Below are 10,637 nucleotides of genomic sequence, written 5' to 3'. Positions count from 1 at the left end.
GGAGCTTCAAACCTTTTTTTTTTTTTCGGAGAAAATTAGATCTCAAGTTTGGGGTTGGAATTCTAATTTTGTTTTTGTTTTGCTTAGTGAGAAATTTGATGTTCTGTAAGTGACTTTTAAAGTTATTTCTTTTTTGTGGCTGCGCTGGGTCTTCGTTGCTTTTCTCTAGTCGCGGCGAGTGAGAGCTGCTCCCGTTGAGGTGCACGGGTTTCTCCCTGCGGTGGCCTCTCTCGTTGCGGAGCATGGGCTCTAGGCACTTGGGGTTCAGTAGTTGTGAGATGGGGGCTTAGTTGCTCTGCAGCCTGTGGGATCTTCCCAGACCAGCGATCAGTGCATCCCCCGTACTGGCAGGCGGATTCTTATCCACTGTGCCGCCAGGGGGTCCCTGCAAATGACTCTTAAGTAAGCACTATTTGATGGGGGCGAGTAGATTCATCCAACTCTTCCTTCCCATCACATGTGGCTCTCAAAGTCTGGTCCTCAGTTAGGACCAGGGGAGGAACTGGCACAGCTGGAGGCATCCTCTGCTCAGCAGAGAAACCGAATTAGCCCACAAGTCTGAAAAACTCAGCCGTTGGTCCGCGTGGGGGCTCTGGGCAGCCAGCGGGGATGGAATTCTCTGAGGAAAGAAAGGATTTTTCTGAATCATTTCCTCAGAAGGGAAATAACCACCCAATTTTAGCCTCAAGCTTTCAAGTTATTTCTCCAAATCTCTGGAGGTTTTTCAGATCCAGTTCTGAAGGTTTTTATAAAAGCGAAATGGCCCTGAGATCTCCTGTCCAAGTGCAGAGCCCTTGCTGAATGGATGGGGTGTGATGCGGTTTTCTGAGAGCTTGTTTGGATTTCAGGAAGTGAACGAGATAAGCTGAATGGCCTTTTCCTGCTCTGACTCTTAAAAAAAGAGTCTTGCCCAAAAACGCTTGAAAGAAACCACTGACATTTCCTAACTTCAAAAGAACAAAACTCTAACAGGGGAGGAAAGAAAATCACAATTAGAGGCCCAGGATGCAGCAGAGACACAGCCAGTGGTAACGCCAGTGGGGACAGATTTAGAATAAACACTCGGTGCCCCAGAGGCTGTGTGTGCATCTCGTTTTATTTTGTATGAACGTCCCTGCTAAGAGCGTGACACAGAGACACACCTGTCTGGTCTGAAATGTTTCCCTTGCCACCCTCCTCCTTGCTTCTTGCTTTGCATTTCACTGTCAGGGGAGGTAATCTTGGCGTGTGTGTGTGTGTGTGTGCGCGCGCTAGAGGCTGTTTCAGGGAAGCTCTGTGTTGGTAAACGAGGTGGTTTAGGGCTGAACGTCATTTCTGTTATTTTTGTGGAGAGGTGGAAAGTCAGTGTGATGCCCTGATCGCCGCATGACATCCTTCAGCATGGGCAGAATTTCCAGGGAAGCCCACCCCAGCCACCCCTGAGCAGCTCCGGGCTGGACTTTTCACCCTGAGAAAATGTGGTTATTTCAGACACCCCTCATCACCCAGTCCTGAGACGCTCGGCAAGAGCAGGGGAGCAACACCCAGCCTCTATTTGAGGGCAGGAGAGGAGAGCCAACCTCTGCCAGGCCTGGGCCGAGACCCGGGGCTTCCCAGAGCCCTCGCCCACAAGCTCCAGTGCAGCCTGTGAGACGACAGGTGACCCGTCCCCCCTTCCCTGCGTGGAAAGGCGTGACTCCGGTGTAGGTGTGGCCTTATTCTCGGAGTCAGGGTTCACAGGCGATGTGAAGAGATGCAACGCTCCCTGCCATGGCTGCATCAATCCTTGAAAACTCAAGGAGGCTCAGCTCCGGGACCTAAGAGCTAAGGTCCAGAAGATCAGGGAGTAAAAGCCAGTTCCTTCATGGCCTCGCCGACTCGATGGACGTGAGTTTGAGTAGACTCTGGGAGACGGTGGAGGACAGGGGAGCCTGGCATGCTGCAGGGGTCGACCCTCAGGGTCTCAAAGAGTCAGACGCGACTGAGTGACTGAATTACGACCACAACATGCTCCGTGGCACGTTCAGGATAGGAGAGTAGACGTGAGAAAGTAGCGAGGCGGTGGGCATCCACAGTCACTCCAGAAACAGTCCCTTCCCCTGGGGGCAGGTGGGGGGCCTGTTACTCTCCTCAGCAGGAAAGCGCCTCACAGCTGCTCTGCCCGGAAGAGCCCTCAGCCTGCTCCTGGCCCCACTCGAGCCCGGCCCCATCGCCGTCTCTCTCCTCCATCTCCCCAGGCATTTGCTGTCAGGCTTGGAGCATTTTCCTCCTTCCCCCATGACCCCACGCCCTCAGAAACCAACTCTGGCCAAGTTACTCCTTGGCCTGTGAGAAGCCTGGAGACCCTCTTCAATCCAAAGGACATTAGAAATGGCATTTTCTGACCCTCCCTGGACCGGGCTCAAGGGAGTGACGTCTTTGCTTCCCGGTCCCCTCGATGAGCTCCTTGGAGATGCTAGTCCCGGTGAGTCACGCCTGCTCAGCACTGTCGGGGCTGCCTCCTGGGGGGGCTCCTCCTGCCTAAGCAGGGGGCCAGCCTTGGCAGCCCCTCCACCCCACCTCACACCACCCGAGGGGCAGGGAGGGGGCTGGGAAGGGACAGGACCCTGCCTTTCCTGGCACCAAGTACTTCTCTCATCCCTGGAAGCGCTTTCCTGCTGAACTTCAGAACGCAGTTATTTTGAAGTCAAGCCAGGAAAAGCTCTGGAAACAGTGATGGGAGCTTGTGCTGGAAGCCGAGGACACAAGCTCCATGCCGACTCTCCAGGCCTTATTTATTTCATGATCTGGACTAATTTCTCAGCTGTAATCGACACCACCCACCACCTATGAACTTCCCAGAAACATCCGGCAAGGGAGGGGCGGGACGAGCAGGAATGCCCGTGGCCGCCAGGCTCCAGGTCCAATCTGTCACGGCCGGCTCCATAATTCATGTAGACGGCCTCCTCAAATAAGCGGAACTATTGGCAGCGAACGGTCGGAGCAAACGTCCCAGTTTTATTACAGGACGGAGTCTGTTACACGATCGGGTTGCAGAGTGAGTTGACGTGTGAAGACCCAGCTAGCCTTTACATTTCGATATTTGCTCATCCTGGATTTCTTTGGTATTAATTTGATCTTTGAAAAAAAGTATTGTACTAGGAAACTTAAATGCGTATTACTAAATGAGAGAAGCCAATCTGAAAAGGCTTGTGCTGTGATTCCAACTCAATGACATCCCAGAAAAGGCAAAACCATAGACACAGTGATGAGATCAGGGGCTCCCAGGATTGGGGGGCAGGGAGGGAGGGAGGGGGCACAGGCGGGGCACAGAGGAGCCTGGGCGGGCCATTAGACTCCTGCGTAGGACACCGCAGTGATGAATACATGCCATTAAGCATTTGTCCAAACCCTTGGAATGTATAACACGAGGCATGAACCCTGATGTAAACAGCGGGCCCTGGGCGCTGACCGTGTGCCAGTGTAGGGTCATCGATCATAGCGACTGTACCCCAGTGGGGGTGCCGATAATGTGGGAACAAGGCATGGAGGGGTAGGGGGCAGGCAGGAGATTTCTGCACCTTTCTCTCAAATTTGCTGTGAACCTAAGACTTCTCTAAAAAATAGAGTTTGATACAAACATTGCATTAATATGCTATTATCTGGGACATTACCGTACGATGGGGACAGAGTGTCACGAGACGGAAAGAATCCCGGGGAGGCAGAGATGGGACGGGGCAGCGTGACTGTAAAGCTGCTGAACCTGAAAGTGGTTAGAGGCGCATTCTGTGTTGTGTGTGTTTGATCAGAACTTCGACACGCCATTTATCTTAGTGACGGAGTTTTTCACCCCCCCCTTCGCCTTGAGTTGGGTCCTTCTGGTCTCACCCTCGTCCTGGCCCCACTTCCCAACCTCTGAGAATCTGAGCGCTGCGGGTGTCAGGGGAGTGAACCGCCACACCGCAGGGGCAGACTGCCTACGCCTGATGCAGACAGCAACCTATTTTATTTTGTTTTTCTTATGCCTGCTGCTGCTGCTAAGTCGCTCCAGTTGTGTCTGACTCTGTGCAACCTCACAGACGGCAGCCCACCAGGCTCCCCCGTCCCTGGGATTCTCCAGGCAAGAACACTGGAGTGGGTTGCCATTTCCTTCTCCAATGCATGAAAGCGAAAAGTGAAAGTGAAGTCGCTCAGTCGTGTCCGACTCTTCGCGACCCCATGGACTGCAGCCCACCAGGCTCGTCCGTCATGGGATTTTCCAGGCAAGAGTACTGGAGTGGGTTGCCATTTCCTCCTTCAGGAGATCTTCCTGACCCAGGGATAGAACCTGCGTCTCCAGGGCCTTTTCTTTAAGAGGAGGCTCTTTGATGTAAAATCATTCTTCTCAGTCTGGCTTACCTTGTATTTAATGTGCATCAGAAATAGAGGATGAGAGTGAGTGAAAACAATGGAAGATAACCGTGGAAGGGTGCATAGGGGCTTCTTTGGCGGCTCAGATGGGAAGAACCTGCCTGCAATGCAGGAGACCCGGGTTTGCTTCCTGGTCAGGAAGCTCCCCTGGAGAAGGGAATGGCCACCCACGCTAGCGTACTTGCCTGGAGAATCCCATGGACAGAGGAGCCTGGGGTCGGGGTGTGTGTGGCTAAGTTCCTGGGGTCACAAAGAGTTGGCCATGACTGAGCAACTGACACTTTGGAAGGAGGCTGTATGCATTTCCCACTGTGGAATCATGAACAGCACAAACAGTGGCTGAAAGCTACGGTTTGTCATCTCGATGTTACCGATGTCTCTGTGGATCAGACGTCCAGTGCGGTCTGGCGGCCTTCACGTCTGGAGTTTCCAAGCTTATGCTCCTCGTTGGCAGGATCCAGTTCCCTGCGGTTGCAGGACTGGGGTCCTTTTCCTGCCGGTGTCAGCGGAGACTTGCTCTGAGTTTGCGGGGGTCACCTCCTCACCACGGGCCCTTCCCCTCTCAGTTAGCAAGGGCATGTCAGGTCCCTCTCCTGCTCTAAATCTCTGAGCCCACTGGGTCACCTCCCCGGGGTAAGGTCAGCTGACTTGGGAGCGTACTGACATCCGTAAAGCCCTTCACAGCAGTGGTCAGGTTCACCTTTAACCGAATGGCTGGGAGGTGTGCACACACCGCGGATGGAGGTCTTGGAGCCTGTGTCCTGGACTTGAGGGGAACAGTTTTGGGGTCTTCAAGTCCTGTGCTGGCTCCAGCCTCGCAGACAGCATGCCTTTACTCTTCATTAACCACGGAGGGCCTCGGCACTGAAAGAGTCGTGCCTCCAGGGACAAGAGAGAGCGGTGTGATGCTTGCTTTGTTCCAGGTCAGTTTGAGCCTGGGACAGGACCACCCACGCAGGTGATAATTGTGACGATTTTCGCGGCGATCAGATTACTGGTTGACCCCGTCCCCTCCTGTCACACCAGGCCCCCAAACCCTCCTCAGATGGAAATCATTTTCAGAACTTGACCGTGCTTCAGAGGCAAAGCCCTCGCTAGCCACTTACAAACACCATTTGGCGTCCACCCCCGTGTTCTCTGAGAGGGCAGTATCTGACTGACGTCTGCACGATTACTGCGGGGTGATTCCCCTCATGGGTGCCTATCTTTCTAACGGAAGTGGTGCAAAGACAAAGAGAAGCATGTAGATTACCAACTTTGCAATTGGGGTTGGGAGCACTGACTGAAGTTTATTTTTGTTCTCTCCAAGCAGAAAGGCTGTGTTCATAGGGCAACTGTGGCAGAACGCCCTGCCTACTTATAGCCTCAGAATACTCCGAACAACTGAAAACCGCTTCTGGGTGGTGCGTGCTACATGATGAACTTTCACTTGTTTTAAATTAAGTTTCTAAAGCTCCCTATCTGCTCAGGTACCGAGAGGAGAGCGTCTCCTGCCAGAGGCCTGAGATGTGAACTTTGGATACAGCTGGCTGCTGTCATCCAGGAAAAGGATGAGGAAAGCGTTCCTTTCCAAAAGCTCGGTCTCAGGTTTCAGGGGGGTTCGTGACCCTGCCCTCCTCCCCTCACCCCGAGACCCTCGCTGCCTCGCGAGTCCCTGTTACAAAGGCGGGGCCCTGTGGGGGCCTATTTGCCACCTGCTGGCTGCGCTGAGCGGCACCTGGCCCTGCCAGCCGGTCAGCACAGGGGCTCATGCCTGCCGCTCGCCTCCCAGGTGGGCTTTCCCGCAGCCCAAGCTCTGCAGTCCCAGCCCGTTCCTCACGGCTCCTTGTGGACCCCTGGCCTTAGCACCCCAGAAAAAAGAGGGCCTTTTCGGCCTGGGCCTTCCTTCAGACTATCTCGCGTACAAGTATTTGCCAGAATTCCTCCAGCTGCTCCCCATGGACGCTGGCTGTTGCCGGCATCATCTTCTTCATCCTTCGCTTCCTCTTTCTCCCCCACCCTCTCCCACCGCCTCCTCCAGGGAGCCCTCGGAGTATCTGTCCATCCTGAAATGAGGCCCACTGTGACAGGCACACTCTGCCTCTCCCACAGCCCTGTGACTCCATTGTTTTTGCCCTCCATGGATTTTTGACAGCCTGAGTTTATCTTGGCTCATCTTCCTTCAGTTCAGTTCAGTCGCTCAGTCGTGACCGACTCTTTGCGACCCCATGAATCACAGCACGCCAGGCCTCCCTGTCCATCACCAACTCCCAGAGTTCACTCAGACTCACGTCCATCGAGTCAGTAATGCCATCCAGCCATCTCATCCTCTGTCGTCCCCTTCTCCTCCTGCCCCCAATCCCTCCCAGCATCAGAGTCTTTTCCGATGAGTCAACTCTTCACATGAGGTGGCCAAAGTACTGGAGTTTCAGCTTCAGCATCAGTCCTTCCAAAGAAATTCCAGGACTGATCTCCTTCAGAATGGACTGGTTGGACCTCCTTGCAGTCCAAGGGATTCGCAAGAGTCTTCTCCAACACCACAGTTCAAAGGCATCAATTCTTTGGTGCTCAGCTTTCTTCACAGTCCAACTCTTACATCCATACATGACCACTGGAAAAACCATAGCCTTGACTAGACGGACCTTTGTTGGCAAAGTAATGTCTCTGCTTTTGAATATGCTATCTAGGTTGATCATAACTTTCCTTCCAAGGAGTAAGCGTCTTTTAATTTCATGGCTGCAGTCACCATCTTCCTTCTGTGACCCTGAATTCAGTGACACTTCTGGCAGATAACTGTCCAAGTCTCTTCAGACTTGCTGGAGGCAGCCCCAGGCCAGAAAGAAAAATGGTCTAGGAGCCCCTCTGGCTTCTGTGCGCCCAAAATGTAAGTCATTAGAGGAGAAGAGGTTTAGGATGCTGCCAGATGTGCTTGCCAAAGCAGGAGGCACAGCCAGAAGAGAGACTCCTGGGGCAGGGGACAGGGTGGGGAGGGGCTGCTGGAGAGGCGGCAGGCCTCGCCGAGGAGTGGTGCCCACGGCCTGGGAGACCCCGGCTGCACCCAGGTCTCTGGGCCGTGTCTTGGAGGGAAGAACCGGATCAGCCCCAAAGGTCCCCGGTGGGACCCACCTGTCCCTTCCTGGTGGCTTTTACAGGATGGGTGTTTGCTGTAGTATTTAAGAGCTTAGTAAGAAATACTGTTAGCCTACGTCTAATGACTTCTTTTGCTTGAAAGTAATATTTCTTTTTTTTTTTCTGAATATAACAGAATTTTCATGGGTTTAAGCCACGCTTCCTGTTGATTAGCAGGAAACAATGCTTTTTGCTCTAGTTTTCTAGCAACATGTTATACACCCTACGGGTTTTGACGAATGTTTGATGTAATAGGGTGTTCCAGGTGGTGCTAGCAGTAAAGAACTTGCCTGCCAATGCAGGAGACTTAAGAGATACCAGTTTGATCCCTGAGAGGGGAAGATTCCTGGAGGAGGGCATAGCACTCCAGTATTCTTGCCTGGAAAGAATCCCATGGACGGAAGAGCATGGTGGGCTACAGTCCATGGGGTCACAAAGAGTTGGACATGACCGAATTGACTAACACTATGATGTCATATGTCCCCATGACAGAGTCATATAGAGTGATTTTGCCCCTAGAATCCCCTGCGTGCCACCGTTTATCCCTCCCTCGTCCACCCTCCAACCCGACAATCATTGCTCTTCCCACTGTGGTCTTTTTACATGGTTCTGCCTTTTCCAGAGTGTCACATCCCTGGGATCGTACAGCACATAGCCTTTACAGATTGGTTCTTCCATTTAGCAATATGCTTTTAAGGTTTGGAGGCAGAATTTTTATGCAGCAACAGATAACCCAAACACTTGACATATAACATGTGTGTCAATTAGGAGACCAAATGCGATCCACACACACGATTCTGTTGACCAAAGGCCAACTGACTGCAACCTCTAAGAAGAGGAATGTTTCCATGACATCTCAGTAGCATGGGTTATGAGATGATACTCAGGGCAAGGCACGTTTATCTGGAGACAGTTCAAGCCAGCAACTTGCTCCAAAGTAGAGAAGTTCAGCCGAATGACCTCTGTTACAAGTTAATACCAATTTGATGCCATCATTACACTCTTACGTGATCAAACCAGTAAATTATAAAGGAACTCAGTCCTGAATATTCATTGGAAGGACTGATGCCGAAGCCGAAGCTCCAATACTTTGGCTACCTGATGGGAAGAGCCAACTCATTGGAAGAGACTCTTGCTGCAAAAGATTGAAGACAGGAGGAGAAGGGGATGACAGAGGAGAAGATAGGTGGATGGCATCACCGACTCAATGGACGTGAGCTTGAGCAAGTTCCGGGAGTTGGTGAGGGACAGGGCGGCCTGGTGGGCTGCAGTCCATGGGGTCACAAAGAGTCGGACACGACTGAGCGACGGAACTGAACGGAACTGAACTGAGTGCCATCATCACACTGTTACATGGCATGAGGTTTTACTACCACTTTTCCCCAGCTACACACGTGGGAGTGCTAAGAGGCTCGGTTGTGTCCGACTCTGTGACCCCATGGACTGTAGCCTACCAAGCTCGTCTGTATGTGGAATTCTCCAGGCAAGAACACTGGAGTGGTTTGCCATGCCCTCCTCCACAGGATCTTCCCAACCCAGTGATGAAGCCCACGTCTCTCATGTCTCCTGCATTGGCAGGCGGGCTCTTTACGACTAGCACCACCTGGGGAGCCCCTCCTGATAACACGCGCACACACACACACACACACACAGTGTTATTTTCCCTACAGAAGCAGGAAGTCCAGCTGTTTTGAGACAGAAATATTTAACTTTTAAAACAAAGAGTTTCCGCCGCCCCAGATCAGAACCCAGGAAGGTCTGTTGGGCGTCCCTGGCCCCGGGCTGGCCGTGGCTCTGCGCTCACTGGTGGGCGGCCCCGGCCTGTCACCTGGCTCTGCACCCCAGCTACTCCGTTCAGCAAACGGTGAGGTTACAGCAGGCGGCCAGCAAGATCTCTTCCAGTTCCTGACCTGAAAGGCAAATTCAGCAAACTTACTGACCTACATATAAAAATCTCATGAGAATCAGTTGCTTTCCTGATTTGTAGAGAAAATTATCTACATTACAACCTTTTACCAAACTCACCTGGGGTCTCTCAGAGTAAAGCCAATCCCCATGCCCATGGGGGCCCAGACTCCAGACGGAAACCTCAGAGTGGGCAAACCCCCACAGCGCTCCATGAAGGCCTGGCTCGTGAGTGCAGGGTGAGCAGCTGGCCATGAGTTCCCATTTTTTCTTTAGCACAAATTTTCTTTAAAAATGAATTGACAAACGGGGAGTTATATGAAGTACATGCAAGCCAGGAAATGATTCTGGCTTTTAGAGAAGATTTTGAACAAGAGTAGATGGACTATAATAGTGATTATAAGGTTTATGGTCATCTGTTCATTCTTCCTTCAAAAAACCAAACACACACAAAAATATACTCAAGCCCATCATCCCTTCCCATGGTCATCTCACATCTCTAGTTCCCACTTTTCACAAAATAGAGCTTTTCTTAGAAAAGCTATTCCTGCACCAGCTCAAGAAAACCCTCCTCGGTAAACTGCCCTATAGCGCACCTGACGTATTTTGGTTTACGATGGCTCCGCACTTCTCTCTCTCTCGCCTCTCGTGTGAGTTTGGGGTGCCTTGTGTCTGTTCCAATGACTGTTGGAGCTTCTTGAGGACAGGAATTAGATGGTCTGTGTTGTTCCCCACGTTCGAATGCTGGGCGGTGTGCAAACAACCAAACCAAACGTAACGTTGACAGTGTGGGGGCACATGGCCTGCCCGCTCACACCTGTGCCCCCAGGCAGCCCAGAGGGCACGCCTGGCCCCTACATGGCCAATAAAGAAGTTTCCAGAAATGTGGTCACCATGTGAGCAAAAACAGAGGCTGGAGTGAATGGTTGTGCAGTGGGTTTTGAGCTCTGAGCTGATCTGCTCATGATTCCAAAACAGCCATCCTGTTCAATAAAAAGATTCGCTAAGTAAATAAAGCAGCCCTGAGCTGAGTAAATATCCATGAGCCCACGCTGATATAAACAAAGGATTGGATAAATAAACAAATGGCGGAAGAGAGACAAGTCTTCTCTGCAGAAAATTCCAAATGATTTATGGAGACGTTCTGTCCTCAAGGAGACAAAGCAGAGCCCCAACCCCTACGTGTGTGCTGTGCACAGAGGCTTCCTTCCAAGGAGGACAGTGTGTGTGTGTGTGTGTGTGTGTGTGTGTGTGTG

Source organism: Bison bison, unplaced genomic scaffold (assembly GCF_000754665.1).
Source record: "Bison bison bison isolate TAMUID 2011002044 unplaced genomic scaffold, Bison_UMD1.0 scf7180017864321, whole genome shotgun sequence".
Classification (NCBI taxonomy): domain Eukaryota; kingdom Metazoa; phylum Chordata; class Mammalia; order Artiodactyla; family Bovidae; genus Bison; species Bison bison.
The sequence above is the reverse complement of the archived record's forward strand: the minus strand, read 5'-3'. Positions refer to the sequence as shown.